We start from the raw sequence: 21,899 nt of genomic DNA, 5'->3' as shown, positions 1-21,899 counted from the left end.
CCCCTCGGGCAGTATTCCTCCATCATGAGGTCCTTCATCGTTTCCCAGCTTATGTCGTTGGCTACGACGAGAGTTAGTGCCTTAACATGGCCGTTCCACCATGTCAGGGCCTTTCCTTCAAAGGTGCATGCGGCGTACTTGACTTTACTCACCGCAGGGCATGAACAGATTTCGAAGACTGATTCAGTCTTCTCGAACCATTGTGAGAGGGCAATGACTCCACCGGTGCCATAGAAAGGCTTCGGTTTGCAATTTGTGAAGTCCTTGTATGAGCACTCCCTCGAGCGCACAGGGGTTTCAACCGGGGTTGATTCCACAGGAGTTCCACCTCTGCTGGCATCAGTTGAATGATACTGAGCCATGGCAGTCGCCACTGCTGCAGCTATGACAGCATTCAGGGCTGCAGTATCGATGACCGGAGGCGGAGGAGGTGGTGCAGGTGCAGGGTTATTCCTGGGAGATTTGCGAGGAGGCATCTTTCAGCTATAAGTTTATAAAGATAAGAAAGATGGTAAGAATCAATTTGTAAGCAATGTGAGAGTGACACATGGACTAACTAACCATAGCCCAATAGTAGAATGAGTGTTTGAAATCATAACAAGGAATATTAGTAGGAAAACACAAATGTACAGATTTTTCCCACAGATTCGATAGATTTCCTTAATACTGGTATTACTGATGTGATAAGTTCAGGGAAAATCGACCTAACAGTAGGTCTTACATCATACCATATAAATGAGGTTTACAGTTCTTAGATTCCTAATTAGGGTACTGAAAGTTAGGAATGTTTTACAGACAAGTGCTAATTAGAGCACAGATGTTAAAGGTTATTCGTTAACCAAAAGACAGAGATGTACTAGACATCATCTAACGGCGATGGGAATTTCCCGGGCGAACCCTGAGGTCGGACACTTGACGAAACACCTCTTGAAGGTGTCGATCCTAAGCCCTCTGACGAGCTCGAAGTTCCAAGATTTCAGTTCGTGAGGCAGCCAGCTGCTGCTGCAGAGTTTCATTAGTTCTCCGGGTCCGTTCCATGTCTTCTTCAAGACGGCGGATACGGACTGTGTTGACACCTGAGTTGGCATCAATCTCCATGACCCGGTCGATGGCTGCTCGACCTTGCTTGACATTACGAGCAATTCTGCGGATAATGACAGGCAGAGCTCGGTCAGCAGAGCCACCATCGCTGACGTTGTAAAAGCTTCGGTCCCCTAAGTATGGTAAGGGTTGACCCTGTTCATCACTCCAACGATTCAAGTTGTTTGCCCACATGGGAGTAGGACCTGGAAAAGCTGGTCGAGGGTTGTTGTTCGGGGCTTGACCTACAAGCGGTAGGTTGTTGACTTCAGGCTCGGAGTCGGATCCATCAGAAAAGCCTTCTGCGAGGTGATCATCCAAATGGATTGGATGCTCATCTTCGGGCTCTTCATCGATCCACCCAACATTGCCTTCATTTGGAAAGTACAGGTCGCCGTGATGGAATCCAGCCATTTAAATCTACGCGAGAAGAGAGGTATAAGAATATAGTATACGTGTAACTAGTAGTACAAAATATACCTATAGTATTTTAAGTTTAAGTTCTATTAATCTTTTCGTGGTATTTTTGGTAAGTTTTTAGACTTGTTAACATATCACAACCATTCTAGGGCATATTCTAATCACTCCTAGGGCAATCATAGTTGATCAGGCTATGCTATTCCCAGGACTGACTATATATCCCCGAGCTCACTTGTGATATTTAACAATCGTAATACTTTTGTTCTTGTCATTGTGAGACTGGTTTTAGTATGAATGCAGACTAGTATACTTAATTAAATATTTTAATATTTAAAGTATAGACTCTTGGTCAGAGTGTTTTAGTCCCTTTTTGGGTTTATAGATTAGTATATCTTTTATGGGTTGATATACTTGATTCACTATAAACAATGCTCTGATACCAATCTGTCACACCGCAAAACCAAGAACGGCGGAAACGTTCTGGGGCGCAGGACGTCATGTAAAGTATCACAACACAGTAAATGTAAATAAGCAAACAACATCATCCATTGCATTAAATATATAATTTTAATACAAGAGTGTTATGTACAGTTTTAGACACCAAAAATATAATGTAAATCAAAATAATATGAGATGAGTCTTGAATGCGCTCCATCTTCTCAAAAGCTGGCCTCGGTACCTGTTTACTGATGACCTGAGAATACAAGTTATTTTGAAAGAGTTTATCAGCATTAAGCTGGTGAGTTCACAAGTATTTTAGTGTCGGTGTTCGTTATCAGAATCTTTTGAACGTGTCTCAAGTATAAGTTCGTAAAATGTATGTAAGTGTTTGTAAAAGTTTGAATCTCTCAGAAAATCCTATATTTTCTATTAAAGGAGCCTTCTACCAAGGCTTAACTGTTTGTATGCTCGTCTGTTGTAAAAGTGTGTAATTTACCAAATGTAACTATCATTTATTAAAATATAGTTTGTACATTTAATGTTTAAGTGAGGTTATCACTAAAAATATGTAATGGGTAAATCAATGTAGTACTGTAGTTCTGTTTTAGAGAAACTACTGCTGTACTAACTACCTTAAACTGGATTTATATTAAGGTAATATGTGATGATTGCACCATGCTATCGACTGGTAACAACAACATACGAATGGTCGTAATAATGGAATGACGTTTGGCACCCACAGACCTGCAGGTCCAGCTGTAGCTAGCAGGAAGGTGTAGGATAGTCAATCCAGTATAGATCTATACGCAAACTCACGCTCTCCCTCCAAGAGAATTCTGGCTACAACTCGGGACATGACATTTAAGGCATGCATCGATACAGTGGATCACATTTGTTAACGTATTCTCGTATATACAATGTAATGTTTCTAGTTCTAGTATAGTTGTATATGTTCTCCTGCTAGTATAGTTGTAAATGTTCTCATAGTATAGTTGTATATGTTCTCGTAGTATAGTTGTATATGTTCTCGTAGTATATTTGTATATGTATGATCCTGTGTTACCCCGATGGTAACTAACTAGTGATGTGTCTCGTACGTATGAATATGGGAGTACTTTTATGTCTATATATGTATATTTGATATATAATTAATATTGAAACGACCTTTGGATGGTCACCCGAAATCCCACCAGACCACATCCAAATCGAGGAAAAGGAAATAGGGCGGATGGCATGCCTAAGCCCTTTAAACATTATTTATACATCTACGCATATATGGGCATGCAATTTATAAGAAGTAAATGCATAAATAAGATTTTATAAGACATTTGAAACATAAATATTATTTCAAGAAAAGATCGACTTGATGTCAATCTATAAAACAATTTGAAGGCATAAGTTTAATAAAACAGTTTATGTATTTGGAACATTTGTTTGAATCACAGTTGTAAATAAGTTTAAAAGTATAAGCGTTTGTAAAACATTTCTAAGTAAAGCAGTTTGATAAACAGTTTGATAAACCGGTTGAACAGTGGTAAAATCATTGGTTTCCTAGTTATTAATCACATGTGATTCAAGGCAATCACATGTGATTGAAGCAATAACTATAAGTGTTTGACTTGAAGTAGTTTAAGGCCCTAGAATGCTCCATAGAGGAGTTTACGGCCTAAAGACCATATCCCCTAGAGTTTACGGCCGTAAACTCCTATGGGGTGTTGGTTTTAATTCTTTTTGGTCACTTGCACATGTAGGATAGCTTCTATGTTTTTATCTAAGGCTAAAGGGGACATTAGGCACACATTTGTGCCTTTACTTGGAGTTTACGGCCCAAGTGATGTTCCTTGGCCGTAAACTCCCTTTAAGGGATGATTTTTGTGTAGTTTAATCCCCATTCAAGTCCTATGTTTTCAAGGGTAATTGTCTCAAAGCCTTAGGAGTGATTTAGGGCACTTATAGCCCTTAAAAAGGGGTTTACGGCCCAAGAGCATATCTTGGCCGTAAACTCCTAAAACTCTTTGATTTTGAAGTGTTTTGGTGTCCAAATTAGCTACTAGCATTAAAGGGTAAATGCCTTAAGCCTTAAGGGTGATTTAGGGCTCACTTTTGGCCCTTGGAAATGGTGTTTACGGTCCAAGAACTCTTGGGCCGTAAACTCCAATAACATTGTGTTCTTGGATGATTTCAAGCCTCAAATGTTTATACATTAAGTCCTTAACTAGTTGCCTAACAAGGAAACGGGACTAGGTAGCCTTAAAGCTCCATTTTGGAGTTTACTCCCCAAGAACGTTCTTGGGCGGTAAACTCCCGGATCTTGCAGTTTAGACATGTAATTAATGTTATAAAGCACATAACAAGTAATAAAACACATCTAGGAAAATAGACTCACAATCTGGGATAAAAACCCGAAGATCCGTCAGAGAGAAAATGGCTTTTCTCTAGTTGGAATTGTGAATAATGAATTAATTGATTCAGAAATCTATTTATAGTCCTGAAATATTTTGGCAGAAAATATTTTTATTCCGGACATTGGACTATGACATTATGAAACTTGGAATATTCAAGTTTCACAAATCCAGGAGCATCCACTCTCCTGATATCTACTGAAATGTAAACCCTAATGTACACAATCTTGTTCGGAAAAGCCTGAAAATCACTGAAACTGAACTGGCCTCTATTGAATAGATATTGTTCGTACAAATGGAAATTTCGGGTTGTGACAGTATATTTTCCAAGAAAATCAGTTATTTTCTTATAAAAGTGTGAAATGCATGAGAATATTTGTATTGAATAATGTAGATAGTTGAATCAAGAAAATCCCTTATTTTCCTATTAGTTGTTTGTTTTGTATACAGGAAAATCCCATATTTTCCGAAAGTAATGGTTAGCCTAATGTCCCAGACTAAAAACCGAAAGCAAATGACATGCTTTAGAAGGTTGAAGCATAGATTTATATAATTAAACCTATTAGAAGATTTCAGTTTGCTAGATGAAGAATAGTTTTAATAGCTACTCATTCATCAATCAGAAGTACTATAATAATTGTATATCTGATGAGTTTTATAACCATACTAAACATAATATGCCTGTAGCGACGTTCTTCAGGCGTGGTAGCGTTATGACAAACTGTCACCCCAAAGGACGGACTGTAGCTAACAGTCAGGGCACGGGATCATGACTTCCCGTATAGATCTATACACATTTGACACGTTCTCTGAACGGGAGACTCTGGTTATAGACAGGACTTGTAGCGGTACCCTTTAGCAAAAGGTATTATTTGAAGATATACACGTCTCACGGATTCTCAACTAAGTCTGTATTAAAGTAGTAGTTTTGTATGCAAAGTTTATCCTTTTTCACAATGTTTGACAAAGCATAAATCATAAGTTATTCGAATGCATGAAATGATTTATTAAAGAATGTTACCCTTGATATGATGTATTTGTATGTAAACGTATAAATAAAACATTATTTCTATTGATCAAAACATATTGTATCCCAAGAGGGTAAAACTGTGTTGTGAGGTGTTTTGCATGATGATGACTTCATAAGTTAGTTAAAACAACAGTATGAAAAGTATAGCAAAAGATCGATGTTTCACACGATTTTAGTCGTGTGGTTACTTGTATTCCCCCCCTTAAAAGTGTTTAAAAAGCATTTAAAAAGCATTTAAAAAGCATTTAAAGTGTGGTTGTAGGGGTATGAAGTCACCTGAAGGTTTGAAGAAAGCGAGATGGAAACTGGGCAGAATTTCGTCTCGGGAAACAGATTTCCTCGGGATTCTCGGGAATCTCGGGAGTAAAAACGACCTTCGGGACTTGAGCAAAATAACCGGGTCTTCGGGTTAGAACGGGCACGGAAAACGAGGCAAGAACGCACAAGAGAGGAGAGAAATGGAGCCCTTTCTTCGGAACCCTCGCATCCCTTTTATAGTGGGCTAGAACCGCCTCGGTACGCGGGGCGTACGAGGGTACGTGGGTCGTACGCGTACGTCATGCATGACTGAGTCCTCAACTGCCTCGGATTTCGGATGGGACAAGGGGTAGCTTCGCATAGGTCGGGACGTGGACGATCCGAGGCCTAGGCCTTGAGTAAGCGGGGCGTACGAGGGTACGCAGGGCGTACTTCGGCCCTATCTGCTGACTCCCTTCGGATAATACCAAACAATTATAATTAAATTTATATTTAATTTAATTAATAAAATTCTAAAATTCATATCTTCTTCATACGAATTCCGTTTTTGATGGTCTTTATATCCACGCGTAGGTGAGACTACGCTCTACAACTTTCGTTTAGACTCCGTCGGCAAATTTCGAAATTATTTTTATTATTTATTTTTAAAATGTCATGATTAAGGAATTTCGTTAGAAATTCATAACTTCTTTATCTGACATCGGTTTTTGCCAGACTTTTTACCGCTGAATTACCATTGTCGAGACCTTCGATTCTCGTTTAGGTCATTCCGGCCAAAAGTCGCTTGATCTCTGATTCGAGTTTTTTTGTTAGCTGTCTGCTGCTAAGCCGAACTTGGAAAAATCATAACTTCAATATACGAAGTCGGATTTGGGCGTTCTTTTTACGTACGATCACGGTTTAATGACATCTAACATAGTAGGTAATTAAATAGAAACTTTTTGGACATTTTATTTTCGAAGTTAATTTCATTATCACAAAAGTGGTTACAATGATTGACTTTTTAGGTCATTACATAGAGTTGAAATATCGGGTTGTCACATCATCCCTCCGTTAGAGGGAATTTCGTCCCAAAATTAAATACAAAAGAAAAGTTTTAGGGGCTGGGGAAAAGATGCGGATACTTCTGTTGCATCTGATCTTCTCGTTCCCATGTGAATTTAGGTCCTCGCTCAGCGTTCCAGCGAACCTTTACTATTGGTATTCGACTCTGCTTAGTTCGTTTAATTTGCCTATCCATGATCTCGACGGGTTCTTCCACAAAGTTAAGATTTTCGTTAAGTTCGATTTCATTGAGTGGAATTACTAGTGTTTCGTCGGACAAACACTTTTTCAGGTTCGATACGTGGAATACTGCATGTACTTTGCTAAGCTCGATTGGAAGTTGGAGTTTGTAAGCCACTGGAGCAATTCATGAAATGATTTCGAAGGGTCCAATGTACCGAGGATTTAGTTTCCCACGCTTTCCAAAGCGTATCATGCCCTTCCAGGGTGAGACCTTTAGCAGTACACGGTCTCCAATCTGAAATTCCAAGGGTTTTCGTCTTTTGTCGGCATAACTCTTTTGCCTATCCCTTGAGGATTTCAGTCGTTCTCGTATTTGAACGATCTTTTCAATCGTTTCTCTGATGATCTCCGGGCCAATGAGGGTGCTATCAGGGACTAGACCTTTTGCCAACTGCGTGTCGCCTACTTCCGTCCAGCATAGAGGTGACCTGCACTTACAACCGTAAAGGGCTTTAAATGGAGCAGTCTTGATACTAGTATGATAACTATTGTTATAAGAGAACTCAACTAAAGGTAAGTGAACATCCCACGCTTTACCAAAGTCGATTACACATGCTCGCAACATGTCTTCTAAGGTTTGGATCGTTCTCTCACTATGTCCATCAGTTTGTGGGTGGTATGCTGAACTCATATCCAACCTTGTTCCCATGGATTTTTGCAATGATTGCCAGAATCTGGAAGTGAATCTGCTGTCTCTATCTAAGATGATAGACATCGGCACTCCATGAAGTCGTACGATCTCCCGGATGTAGATTCTCGATAGTTTTTCCATCTTATCAGTTTCCTTGATCGGTAAGAAATGAGCGGACTTGGTTAGTCTGTCGACGATCAACCAAATAGTACCTTGGCCACCCTGAGTTTTGGGCAGTTTCGTTATGAAGTCCATGGAAATCTGTTCCCATTTCCACTCAGGTATTTCAGGTTGATGGAGTAGACCTTAGGGCTTTTGGTGTTCTATTTTTATCTTGGCGCAAGTCACACACTTGCTCACATAGGTAGCAATCTCTGCTTTCATGTTTGGCCACCAGTAGAGTTGCTTGAGATCTAGATACATCTTATCTGACCTCGGGTGCACGGAGTTTGGAGTCTTGTGTGCTTCGCTCATAACTACCTCTCTGAACCGACCAAACTTGGGTGTCCAGATTCGATCCATGAAGTAGCGTACTCCGTCACCCTTGATTTCTAGGTTCTTGTCCATCCCCTAAGGGTCTCACCTGTCACGTTTTCAGGATTCAAGGCCTCTATTTGAGCCTCCTTGACTTGTGCTGACAGGTGTGAATGGATCGACATGGTTAATGACTTCACTCTTCGACCAGAGTACTCCTTACGACTAAGGGCATCGGCCACGACGTTTGCGTTTCCGGGATGATAGCGAATCTCACATTCATAGTCGTTGAGCAATTCAACCCAACGTCGCGGTCTCATGTTTAACTCCTTTTGGTCGAAGATGTGTTGAAGGCTCTTGTGGTCTATAAAGATGGTGCACTTGGTCCCGTATAGGTAGTGCCTCCAGACTTTTAGAGCGAAGACCACTGCTCCAAGTTCTAGGTCATGAGTGGTGTAGTTGACTTCATGCGTTTTCAGTTGTCGTGAGGCATATGCAATAACCTTTCCTCTCTGCATTAGTACACAGCCCAGCCCTTGCTTCGAAGCATCACAATACACCACAAAATCTTCGGTCCCTCCGGAAGAGAAAGAATGGGCGCACTGCAAAGGGCATGTTTCAAAGTTTGAAATGCAGCATCTTGTTTTTCTCCCCAGTTGTAGGTCACCCCTTTCTGAGTTAAGGCGGTAAGAGGCTTTGCAATGTTGGAGAAGTTCTAAATGAACCTTCGATAATAACCAGCAAGACCTAGAAATTGGCGAATCTCTGTTGGCGTAGTTGGTGCAGACCAATTTTTGATAGCCTTGATTTTTGATGGGTCCACGTGGATTCCTTCCTTGCTGACCACGTGACCGAGGAAGTCCACCCTTCTAATCCAAAACTCGCATTTCGAGAACTTGGCATAGAGTCTCTCAGTTCGTAACGTCTCTAAGACTTGTCTCAAATGTTGACTATGCTCTTCTTTATTCTTTGAATAAATGAGTATGTCGTCTATGAATACTATCACAAATTTATCCAAGAATGGACGACATACCCGATTCATTAGGTCCATGAATACGGCCGGGGCATTGGTTAGTCTGAACGGCATCACTACGAACTCGTAATGTCCGTATCTCGTTCGGAAGGACCTCTTGGGAACATCAATCTCTAGGACTCGCAGCTGGTGATATCCTGACCTCAGATCGATCTTAGAGAAGTAGTTGGCTCCTTGGAGTTGGTCGAATAAGTCGTCGATTCGGGGTAAGGGATAAAGGTTCTTGATGGTAAGTTAGTTGAGTCCTCGGTAGTCGATGCACATCCGGAATGATCCATCCTTCTTTTTCACGTATAATACGGGTGCTCCCCAAGGCGAGAAGCTCGACCTGATTAATCCTTTTCCGAGTAGCTCATTCAGTTGGCTGGATAGCTCTTGCATCTCCGCCGGGGCTAACCGATATGGCGCTTTGGCTACTGGGGTAGCTCCGGGAACCAGATCGATTCTGAACTCGACTTGTCTCGAGGGTGGTATTCCTGGAAGGTCCTCGGGAAAAACGTCGGGGAAATCGCATACGTCAGGCACATTCTTGATGTCCTGGACTTCGCGTTTCACATCCACGACATGTGCCAGAAACGCATGATACTCCTTGCGTAGGCACTTCTGAGCTTGGATGTTTGAGATGATACGAAGAGTGGTACTAGGTTTGTCGCCCAAGACAAAGAAAGTTTCGCCGGTTGGCAGATTAAGGCGAACGGCCTTATCGTAACATAAAATGTCAGCATGATGAGAACTCAGCCAATCCATGCCAATGATGACATCGAAACTCTTAATCGAGACTGGCATGAGGTTGATTGGAAAGGGATTATCGTTTAGAGTTAGGGTACAGTTTAAGTAAATCTCCTTAGTGCCTTCGGTTTTACCGTTGGCCATTTCTACTATAAACGGTTCACTTAATGATTGAGGTAATGGCTTTAGCAGGCCTTTAAAATCGTGACTCACAAAACTTCTCTCCGTTCCACTATCAAACAAAATGTATGCATACGAGTTATCTAGAAGAAACGTACCCGTAACAACATTGGGGTCCGCAACGGATTCATCTTGTCCCATTGCGAGTACTCGGCCCCTTCCGCCGATATTCCTGTTGTTTGCCTTCGGGCAGTCCCTCCGGTAGTGCCCCGTGTCTCCGCACTCAAAGCAGGCGCGACTTACTCCGGTATTAGCAGCGGGGGCAGATTGTTGTGTCGGCTCTTTGCAGTAGCGTGTTGTATGCCCCTTTTTATTGCACCTAGTGCATTGGAGGTGACGGTAGAGACCGTGGTGGTGGAAGTTGCATTGGTTGCATTTCGGAAGTTTCCTATTGTATGAGCTTGTGGGGGCAGTGTTGGTAGGTACAATAATAGTGTGGATCGCTACCACTTGTTGTTTCTTGGGGTTCTCCTGTAGGGTTTGTCCCCTTCTCTTTTTCCAAGGCCTATTCTGGCCCTGTGCCTCCTTAGATGGATTGGCGGTAGCTGCAATGGTACTCTGTTTTACCCCGTGGTCGATGAGTCGCTGATCCAGGTGTTTAGCGCTGTTGTAGGTAATAGGGTTGGAAGCTAGGACAGGCCCTTGAATCTGGGGTGACAACCCCCAAATGTACCTTTCGACTTTCTTTGATTCTGGGTTTACCATGGTAGGGCACAATGCAGCGAGGTCGTTGAACCTAGCTGTGTAGGCAACTAGATCAGACCCAGTCATCTTCAGATTCCAGAGCTCTTGCTCAAGCTTTTGCACTTCGCCCCTTGGGCAGTATTCTTCCAGTAGTAGAACCTTCAGATCCTCCCAACTCATGGCGTTGGCGACAATGAGAGTCACAGAATTCACATGGCTTTTCCACCAAGTGAGGGCTCGATCTATGAAGGTGCAAGCAGCGAACTTAACCTTGCTTGTTTCTTGGCATGAGCAGATCTCGAAGACTGTTTCGGTCTTTTCGAACCATTGCATTAGTGTAATGACTCCCCCAATGCCATTAAAAGTTTTTGGCTTTGAGTTGGAGAATTCCTTGTAAGTACATTCTCTTACTTGACCATGACCAGTGCCACGATTGGAATGATTTGCGCTGCTTCCTGTACCACCATTTCCATTGGAGTTTATTTGCGAGAGAGCTGCTGTTAATGCTGCTATGATAGCAGCCTGGACCATGGCCAGATCATACGTTGGTGGTGGAGGTGGTGGTGGCGTCGTGCTTGGTCTGGGCCTTAGGTTTGGACGGGGAGGCATCGCGCTGCCAAAAGAAAATGAGAGATTATAAGTTTTGGTGGTTTAGAGTTGAATGATATTGAGTTAACTTTCTTTAATAGTTCAAGAATTTGGTTTGACCAACACATGGTCTGGGGCTTGATTTACAAATGGTGTTTGAATAGATATACTTATGAATTGAATGAACTGCACATAATTAACATACAAAAGGGATATGCCCTATATATATTAAACATATAGTTGTGTTACATCCAAGTTTAGACAAAAAATTTTGACCTTTCTAAAGGTCTCCGATTACAGAAAGTTTAAAGAAAATAATACTCTTATCCGAAGTCCTAATTTATAACAAAATTTGAAATTTTGGGAAGCACTACTTGCGACGTAGGTTGCGCTTGGAGCTTGACTCCGCATCCGATTGCTTCGATTCCATTAGACGCCTATCAAAAGTGGCTTGTTGTTCCCTTAATTCGGCTAGGGCTGCAATCATTTGTGCTTGGAATGCCTCGGTTTGGAGTTAGGCATTGTCCTGAATTCTATCCAGCCTACGGATGTCTGAAGTGTGAACCTGTACTTCTACGTTGACATCCCGAATCCGGCTAGCTTGAACTCCGGATTGGTAGGACTGATTGGTTAGCTTGCCCACCATTACTGGTAGTGCCCGATCAGCCGAACCTCCGCCGCGGACACCGTAAAAGTCTCGGCACATGCCGTAGGGAGGGCGTAGGTTTTGTTGTTGGCTCCAATGGTGGAGGTGACTCCCCCATACAGGAGTGGGTCCTTGGAAGTTCCTCACATAGACGGGAGGTTGTGGGGCCGGTGGATGGATAACCTCTGGCTCTGAATCTGTACCAGAGTCATCTCCTTCATCCAACTCTATAGGTTCTTCGTCTTCTTCGGGATCTTCTTCGATCCATCCTCCATTACCTTGGTTGGGGTAGTAGGGGTCATTGGGGTGATGGAATCCAGCCATTGAGTCTGTACGAGAATAGGGTTAAGAATTTACTATAAGCTAGAGCACATGAAATTTACTCTTAAGTTTAATGGTTGTCCACTGCAGACACTCCTTGGCATACGTTAGTTGGCTCTCGGACAAATATAGTTTATCAGGCTATATTCTTCCCAGTTCCGATTACATGTCCTAAGGCGTACCTACACTGCACAACTTATTTATAATACTTCTAAAATGATCCGATATGAAACTGTTATTAGTATAAAACGAGTGCATGCTTACTTTACAAAAACTAAATAAATTTAATTTCAAAAGTTTGACTCTTCTCAGAGTGTTTTTTCCCAGTTGTGTTTATAGTTGTATACCAAAAAATGGTTTTGATATACTTAATTCACTATAAACAATGCTCTGATACCAATCTGTCACACCCCCAAACCAGAACGGCGGAAACGTTCGGGGGCGGAGGACGTCATATTCAGTATCATAATAGTTCATAGAAAGGAAAGTACACAATACCATACATATATAAATGTTTTAAAAATGTTTACATAATTGTATTAATTACATGTTCAAAAGATAAATACATAAACATCTTTCAAAAGAAGTAATTAACGCCAGCGCGTTAATCCCCAAAAGTTGATTTCCAAACCTGCTTAGCGGTTCCCTGAGAATACAAGTTATTTCAAAGAGAAAGTGTCAACAATTAAGTTGGTGAGTTCATAAGTGGTTTAGAAAATTTGTATGCCATTCCATATTGAGAGTATGTTTTCCAAGAAAATCCCTTATTTTCATACAAAAGTGTGAAATGCATGAGAATATTTGTATTGAATAATGTAGATAGTTGAATCAATAAAATCCCTTATTTTCTTATTAGTTGTTTGTTTTGTATACAGGAAAATCCATTATTTTCCTAAAGTAATGGTTAGCCTAATGTCCCAGACTAAAAACCGAAAGAGAATGACATGCTTTAGAAGGTTGAAGCATAGATTTATATAATAAAACCTATTAGAAGATTTCAGTTTGCTAGTTGAAGAATAGTTTTAATAGCTACTCATTCATCAATCAGAAGTACTATAATAATTGTATATCCGATGAGTTTTATAACCATACTAAACATAATATTCCCATAGCGACGTTCTTTAGGCGTCGTAGCGTTATGAGAAACTGTCACCCCAATGGACGGACTGTAGCTAACAGTCAGGGCGCGGGATCATGACTTCCCGTATAGATCTATACACATTTGACATGTTCTCCGAACGGGATACTCTGGTTATAGACAGGACTTGTAGCGGTACCTTTTAGCAAAAAGGTATTATTTGAAGATATACACGTCTCACGGATTCTCAACAAAGTCTGTATTAAAGTAGTAGTTTTGTATGCAAAGTTTATCCGTTTTCACAATGTTTGGCAAAGCATAAATCATAAGTTCTTTGAATGCATAAAATGATTTATTAAAGAATGTTACCCTTGATATGATGTATTTGTATGTAAACGTATAAATAAAACATTATTTCTATTTATCAAAACATATTGTATCCCAAGAGGGTAAAACTGTGTTGTGAGGTGTTTTGCATGATGATGACTTCATAAGTTAGTTGAAACAACAGTATGAAAAGTATAGCAAAAGATCGATGTTTCACACGATTTTAGTCGTGTGTTTACTTGTATTCCCCCCCCCCCTTAAAAGTGTTTAAAAAGCATTTAAAGTGTGGTTGTAGGGGTATGAAGTCACCTAAAGGTTTGTAGAAAGCGAGATGGAAACCGGGCAGAATTTCGTCTCGGGAAACGGATTTACTCGGGATTCTCGCGAATCTCGGGAGTAAAAATGACCTTTGGGACTTGAGCAAAATGACCGGGGCTTCGGGTTAGAACGGGCACGGAAAATGAGGCAAGAACGCACAAGAGAGGAGAGAAATGGAGCCCTTTCTTCGGAACCCTCGCATCCCATTTATAGTGGGCTGGAACCGCCTCGGTACGCGGGTCGTACGCGTACGTCATGCATGACTGAGTCCTCGACTGCCTCAGATTTCGGATGGGACAAGGGGTAGCTTCGCATAGGTCGGGACGTGGACGATCCGAGGCCTAGGCCTTGAGTACGCGGGGCGTACGAGGGTACGCAGGGCGTACTTCGGCCCTATCTGCTGACTCCCTTCGGATAATACCAAACAGTTATAATTAAATTTATATTTAATTTAATTAATAAACTTCTAAAATTCATATCTTCTTCATACGAATTCCGTTTTTGATGGTCTTTATATCCACGCGTAGGTGAGACTACGCTCTACAACTTTGGTTTAGACTACGTCGGCAAATTTCAAAATTATTTTTATTATTTATTTTTAAAATGTCGTGATTAAGGAATTTGTTTAGAAATTCATAACTTCTTTATCTGACGTCCGTTTTTGCCAGACTTTTTACCGCTGAATTACCATTGTCGAGACCTTCGATTCTCGTTTAGGTCATTTCGGCCAAAAGTCGCTCGATCTCTGATTCGAGTTTTTTTGTTAGCTGTCTGCTGCTAAGCCGAACTTGGAAAAATCATAACTTCAATATACGAAGTCGGATTTGGGCGTTCTTTTTACGTACGATCACGGTTTAATGACATCTATCATAGTAGGTAATTAAATAGAAACTTTTTGGACATTTTATTTTCGAAGTTAATTTCATTATCACAAAAGTGGTTACAATAATTGACTTTTTAGGTCATTACATAGAGTTGAAATATCGGCTTGTCACAGAATAGTCCTTAATAAAGCACCCAAATGCTATATTAAGGCTACGACCCAACACAATATTTTATAACTTAGAAGAGGGATGCCGTAATCCAAGCTATAAAATATTTGAAGGTAGGTGAATGACGATTCACCAATTTCGACCATAAAACGGAATAAATCTTATTAGGTTTTAATTGGTTTAGAAATTCCTAGGCTCTTTGAGATTCATTGAACTTTTCAATGGCATGTTTCAATCTCGAGTGTTCCCTTCAAGTTTTATGACTGGGACGCCGAGGATCACAAAACAAGGTGTGAAGTAACCATGCAAATTACTTGGTACACTTAATGTATTACCCCTCAATCGAAGTGCCGATTAACCACACACGCTCCAATGATACTATGATAAACATTAAGTCACCCTTTGCCTACCTTGATAAGTCCAAGTTAGTGTGCCGGTTAACCACACACGCTCCACTAACGACTTAATCAAAGTGCAAAGTGTAACTTCATGGATTAGCACCTTATTCACATTTTCCTAAAGTAACTAAGATTGAGAATTAATAAAAGTTTATTTACTTTAGTATATTCATAATAGTTATTATGATAATTATAGTCCTTGTTCTACCTTTTCGACCAACGACCCTCCACCGATCAAGGAAGCGGTGGGTGAGAATAGACACCCATTAAGTTGCCATTTTATAGGCAACCCTTATACCCCCTTATAGACCGGCTTCGTGAATGAGACCTACTAATGGTAAAATGACTTTTATCTTATACATATATAATTATTATTCACTTATAATACTATAGAGTATAAGGGTTGGATTTTAATATTTAAAATTCTAGAGGTTAGAACTAAAGTTTCAATTATGACTTTACTTGTTCCAAAACTTGAGGGAAAGTTTTGTAAACATTTAAAACTTTTCATTTCTCATTACTTATGAGTTTATTAGAGTGTTAAATGAAGACTCTTCATTTTCATAACTCTTGTGTTCTTTTAATGGTTTTAATTCAAGTGTGACTTTTGGTTTCTCCATAACTTGAGGACAAGTTACGTACTCCATTAAAACACATAATGATCAAGAATTAACTAACATGGAGGTTACAAATAATTTCTATGATCATCTAAATTCATAAGTTGAAGAACATGATTATAAAGAATTTCAAGAATCATAACAAACTTATATAAAACATGTAATTTTTGATAATAGCCATTGTAAATGGATTAGCATAAACATTACACCAACTAAAACAAGTTTGAAAACACCAAAACAGTTTAGGGTAATGTTTCTAGTCCATTTCCAGTAGCATAACTCGAAAATATGAACACTGCAGCATGTACTCGTCGAGTGCATGAACTGAGTCGACGAGTTGCATGGATTTCTTCATGGACTCGTCGAGTCTCCCCTTGTAATCGGCGAGTTCATGTGGGCAGTGAACAAAAAACTGTGTTTTTCAGCTATTTTGCATCAAGTATCAAACAAACAAGCCTAGGCTCTGATACCACTGTTGGGTTTTGAGCATTCTAACACTCCTATGGTGTACATGCAACCCTAGAAACCTTGGTTCTATGTTTGACTAAGATATATGCAAAATGATTTTCCAAGGTTTATAATCCTATCAAGAATACATGGGGATCTTTTATTCTAATAGTTAGTAAGAATTACATACCTCTTTGTAGCTTGGATTCCTTTGAAACCTTGTGGGCCTAGCACCTCAAGTGTGATGCCTCAAATGCTTCACACAACACCAACTACACTTGGAATAAACTCTTAAGAGAATAAGAACACTTAGTATTTTCTGCTAGCCCTCTTTTATTCAGTCTAGTAGCCGAAAATGGTGAAGAATAGCTTCTTTATATAGTACGTTACAATTAGCGTTACACCATGTAAACCCTAATTGTCATGACCTTTCATTTCCATCACCCATGGGTTATGTAACCCCCATGGAGCATCTATGGAGCATCTTATGGGTTTAACCTAACTTGATAATCCATGGAGACTTGGCCCACTATATAAGTTATGGATGATTGACACAATCAACCCATATATTTAATTAGTCTTCTTTTGATCACATAATTAATTCTAAATTAATTACTGATCAATACTAACTAAATATTATTATTCTTATTATTAATATATTAGAACTCATAATATATTAATAAACCATAAGTGTCTTATTTCTGTCATTTAATCTATCCAAGTGCATGACGCCATGCAATCCAAATGGACCATGTCGGATCGGGTTATGTACATACCAAATATAGTTATGGACTTAGACACTATATCCAACAGCTACAATGACATCTGATGGTGGTGTGCTGGCGCTCATATCTTATAACAAGTGGTGGTGCATCGGCGTTGTAGACTTTAAGAGTATAGAACAGATGATATGATACAAAGTAGGGAATACGATTTGTTTTTGAAGGGATATTTTCTACATTCACTAGGAGGAAATATATATACAAGAGTATAGGAAACAAACTACCTATGATAGACCCACTAATATTGGGACACAATAAAGAACAACATAAATTACGGGATTGCATCCCTAAAATGGCTCTTGTCAACACTCCTCCTCAAGATAGAGAATGGATATTTATCATTCCTAGCTTGTCAAGAGAGCATTGAAAAACTCTTCCACAAACAACTTTCGTTAACATATCTGCAAGTTGGTCCTTAAAGTTCACATGAGGTAGTTCGATAGTTTTCTTTTCGAGATGGTCTTTAATGAAATGGCGATCGACCTCAACATGCTTTTGATGGGTTTTGGTCATAAGACATCCTATGTGCTCATACAAACCCTAATGCTTGGATCTAGGTTTCTCTGTTGTACATGCAAGTTATCCAAGACTATAAACCCTAATTCTAGCATTCAAGTAATCATATTAACATGAGAATAGGTTTGAGATGTTACCTTGATTGTTATGTAGCAATAACAATCCCAAATCTCCTTGTATTGACTTTAGAAAGCTTAGAGACACAAATGTCACTCCTCTAACGGTTCACAAACACAATAAGCAAGATCATGAAGAGGAGAGAGGTTAGAGGCTGCCCAAAAACGTGTGAAACCCTAGAAGGTTGCTTGTCCATGTTTTTGGTCCTTAAGGAGTCTATATATAGTGAGGCTATTAGGGTTATCTAACAAGGAAACCCTAATTTGATGCTTAAGCGCTAAGCAACCCATGGACCCCTTTAATTAAGGCCTTGGACGATTTCCTTATGGGCTTCCCCATAGAATTCGTCCACTCCTTAATATAAGGCAATCCATGGCCCAAATGTCAATTATCTTATAATTACAATTCCAGTCCCTTAATTTTAATTAATCTGTTTTAGTCACAAAACTAATTACTAATTAATTATTGACTAATATTAATTAAACAATATGATTTCTCCTTTAATATATTATTCTCATAATATATTAATAAATCATATTTAATCCTTTCTCTCCATAATTCATCCTATCAAGTTGTTTTGGTGAAGGCAACCCAAAAGGACCAAGCACCATCAGGTCAAGTACATACCAAAATAGTTATGGACTTAGACACTAATCCAACAGTCTCCCACTTGGATAAGTCTAATAACTATTATGCGTATGACTTCAGATCCTGATCTGCAATCGTAGCTTTCCAAAGCCGCTGTCAACTCTGATCCTATCAGATACGCGTGTCCTTTAGATAAGGGATCATATATTCCTCCATTCTAGATATCATATGAGATATGATTTCAAATCATTCTCTTTGTACTATATCTCGATTCCCGATTTATGACGACTGACTAATTGAGCAAATCAAATTAGCCCTAGCCCGACCGAGCATTTACGTTTGTCATCACTAAATCATCGAGGGGCCCAAAGATATCGCTTTTATCCTTCTTTGGATAAAAGGAACAGATAAACTTTGATACAATGCTTGCTTGCACTTACTCACCAAATCACACACAATAATATGTTTTATAACACCAAGTTATTAGTGCGTTTACATATTATCAATGTGCAACCGATTTGTAAGATACAACTCACACATCTCGGTTTCAAGAATATAAGATGTTACCGTCACACCAATCACTCGTGACATAATCCATGGAGTGATCCAAGTAAGCGTGGGTTTAAACTATTCATAAGCACTCATGAACGTTGCAGCAAACATTTGCTTATGTCTAATACTCTTTTTAGACAATCCACACACCATTCACGACAGTCTTTATTCATACCTACTTCCAACATATGAACGACTGTGGCCTGTTCGAATAATTCGATTATTCTTAATAAACTCAATTATTCTGGAAGTCAAAACATGCAAAGTGAAACACAAGAATAATACTAATCCCATATGGCCTCAAACCTTTGACCATAAATAAAACACCTTTTATTTATCACCATATTGATTACTCATTATTTGTCGTTTCGGTTAATCAACTTCTAACTTGAATTACAACACTTGTCCCATGCTCCTAGCATGCACACAATGTTTACCTATGGTTCTTACTTTGTGAAATAGATCACATTGAATACATTTCCAATCATTCTTATTTTACAACTCCAAATCCTTTTTCCATTAGTGAAAGAATATCAAATTCTTGCTACTTATAGAATATGCTAGATTCTAACATTTTATGCAATGATCCTTTCGTAATATCACTGCACCAAAGTCACAAAGACTATTTTCAATGATATTACAAAGTCCTCTATCGGAAATTGTTACAATACAATTCCTTGGATATGATGTCTCTCACTCAAAGAACATTCCTTTGAACATCCTTTTGCATAAAAGTTTCTAATCTAGACATAGATTTTTTTTAATATTCAATTCCCAATATGGATACATTTCCATATTTTCCATATGACAACTTATTCTTAATAGAATCTTATCCATTCGTAATAATGTCAATATGGTTCATCCAATATGGAAACATTTCCATATTTTCCATATGACAACTCATTCTTAATAGAATCTTTTCTATTCATAATAATGTCGATATGGTCAATCCAATACCATGCTTCCAACTACTCACAAGCGACCAATCCTCTTCGAACTTTGGATTGTCCTTTGATAGTTGTTTAATTATTTTATTCAAAACCGATTCTAGTCCTTTTCCCTTTAAATGCGCTAGACATTTGGAAAATTTTAGAATGGTCAAACATTAAAGCATTTGCAATCGATCCTATACCCGAAGCGTATGGGACACGACACATAATGTTTTATTTGCTATGTTCTCAAAATTCGAATTGTGAAGAGGAATGTCGTAATCATAATCGAAATTTTAAGAACACACTATGTACCCTTGACTAAATTTATTAACATTTCTCAACCTAATCCTTTAGATTTGAAATGAAACATAATTTTCTCTCCCTTAATTATAGCAAAAAAACTATTCCATCCTTACAACTTTGCAAAGAATGACTCTTTTTTCTATAATTAATATTGCCAACTTGCAATAATTTCCTTAATAATCATACAATCATAACATTTATGCTCCCACTATCATGATGATTATTATAAAACAGAACACTTATGCTCCCACTAGCTTTGACATGTATTCATAAACATCTTAACTTTCAGAAAAACAATACCTATTTAATTTCTTAAGTCCATGTTTCTAATACTTAATGTTTTGATAACCTTTTATCAAGGCTTTTTGAACTTATACACCTTTGCCTTAGATAGTTTATATGTATGTCTAAACAATTAAGACTAATTGCCAAACCTCACAATTCAAATCATGGAAAGGGATACCGTAACCATGATCGAATTCGAGAATGCAATTTTACAATCACTATCTTCTTAAAATCTTTCTTAGTGAAAGCATTTCCTCACAATCATTTTCATGAAGGAGGAAATCTTATGAAACTTAGATTTAAACGGTGTATGTGTTCCTATCCATGTGAATTTGTTAAAACCAAAGTTTACGACAAATTCAAACTCATATGGATCGAACTTTCTTAATCTTAATTTCTTGCCTTATGGTAGCACAGCTGCCCACCATGTCTTCCATGTAGTTAAGCATCTCACCTTTTCTTATCAATGTACTTTCCATTGATCAAGGTCCTTGCCTTTTATGCATTCAAATGAGAACTCATAGGACTCACATGCATAGTTAACTCGATTGGATTGGCACAGAAACAAAATAATGTCAGCACGATAGGTTGGAAACCTCAACTCGTGTGCTAGTGATGATCGATAAGGTTTATTTGATTTGTTCTTGAAACCTTTCAAGACCATTAAGACTCCCACTTACTCCTTGACATATAAGATTCTCTTGTCAATAACCATTTCTTGACAAACAAATATTCAAGAGTTAGCGTAGTTTTTATCAAAACATTTCATAAATTGGTCCTATTTGGTCTTTGTCTTATCCAAGACATCACAACATTCCACATTTGATGAATGTTATAAACCTTCTTAATACTTATCCACTCAATGTCACAATCTTAATTCTAAGACTTGTTTTGGAACGAAGTATGATTTACCTCTTGATTTAACCATTTCTTCAATTCTTGATTCCTCTTTTTAGACATACAATTGTACTAAGACTCACTTAGAGGATCAATTGAGATATGGTTCTTAATCATTAAGACCTATCATAAAGCATAAAAGCTACTCTCCCTTCTTCTTAGAATGGAGAAACTTTTATCTTTCTACCTACTTGATTCTTCTTATTCGTTTTGCTATTGATTTAAACCCTTTTAACCAATTCACAATTACACTTAATCTTATAAGTGTAATCATATTTACTAAACCTTTAGTAAATTATGACGAATATCTTTGTTACTCTTGTGGTGGACTTAATTAACACGCAACTTTGTGTGCTCGATCTCCTAGTCCTTCACTTGACACTTTGTCAATGAATTAGTCTAATTTCCAAATATAAAATTTCTCATTCATCGTGCAACCAAGTTGCATGATTCCAAGTTTCTGTCCAATTGAAACTTGGGCGATGAGAAACTCTCCCTATTTGGTAAATTCTCGACATTTCCACAAAAAACATAATTAAGAATAAA

Source organism: Lactuca serriola, chromosome 2, assembly GCF_051521515.1.
Source record: "Lactuca serriola cultivar US96UC23 chromosome 2, Lser_US96UC23_V15, whole genome shotgun sequence".
In the NCBI taxonomy this organism is placed as follows: Eukaryota; Viridiplantae; Streptophyta; class Magnoliopsida; order Asterales; family Asteraceae; genus Lactuca; species Lactuca serriola.
This window is presented reverse-complemented; position numbering follows the sequence as displayed.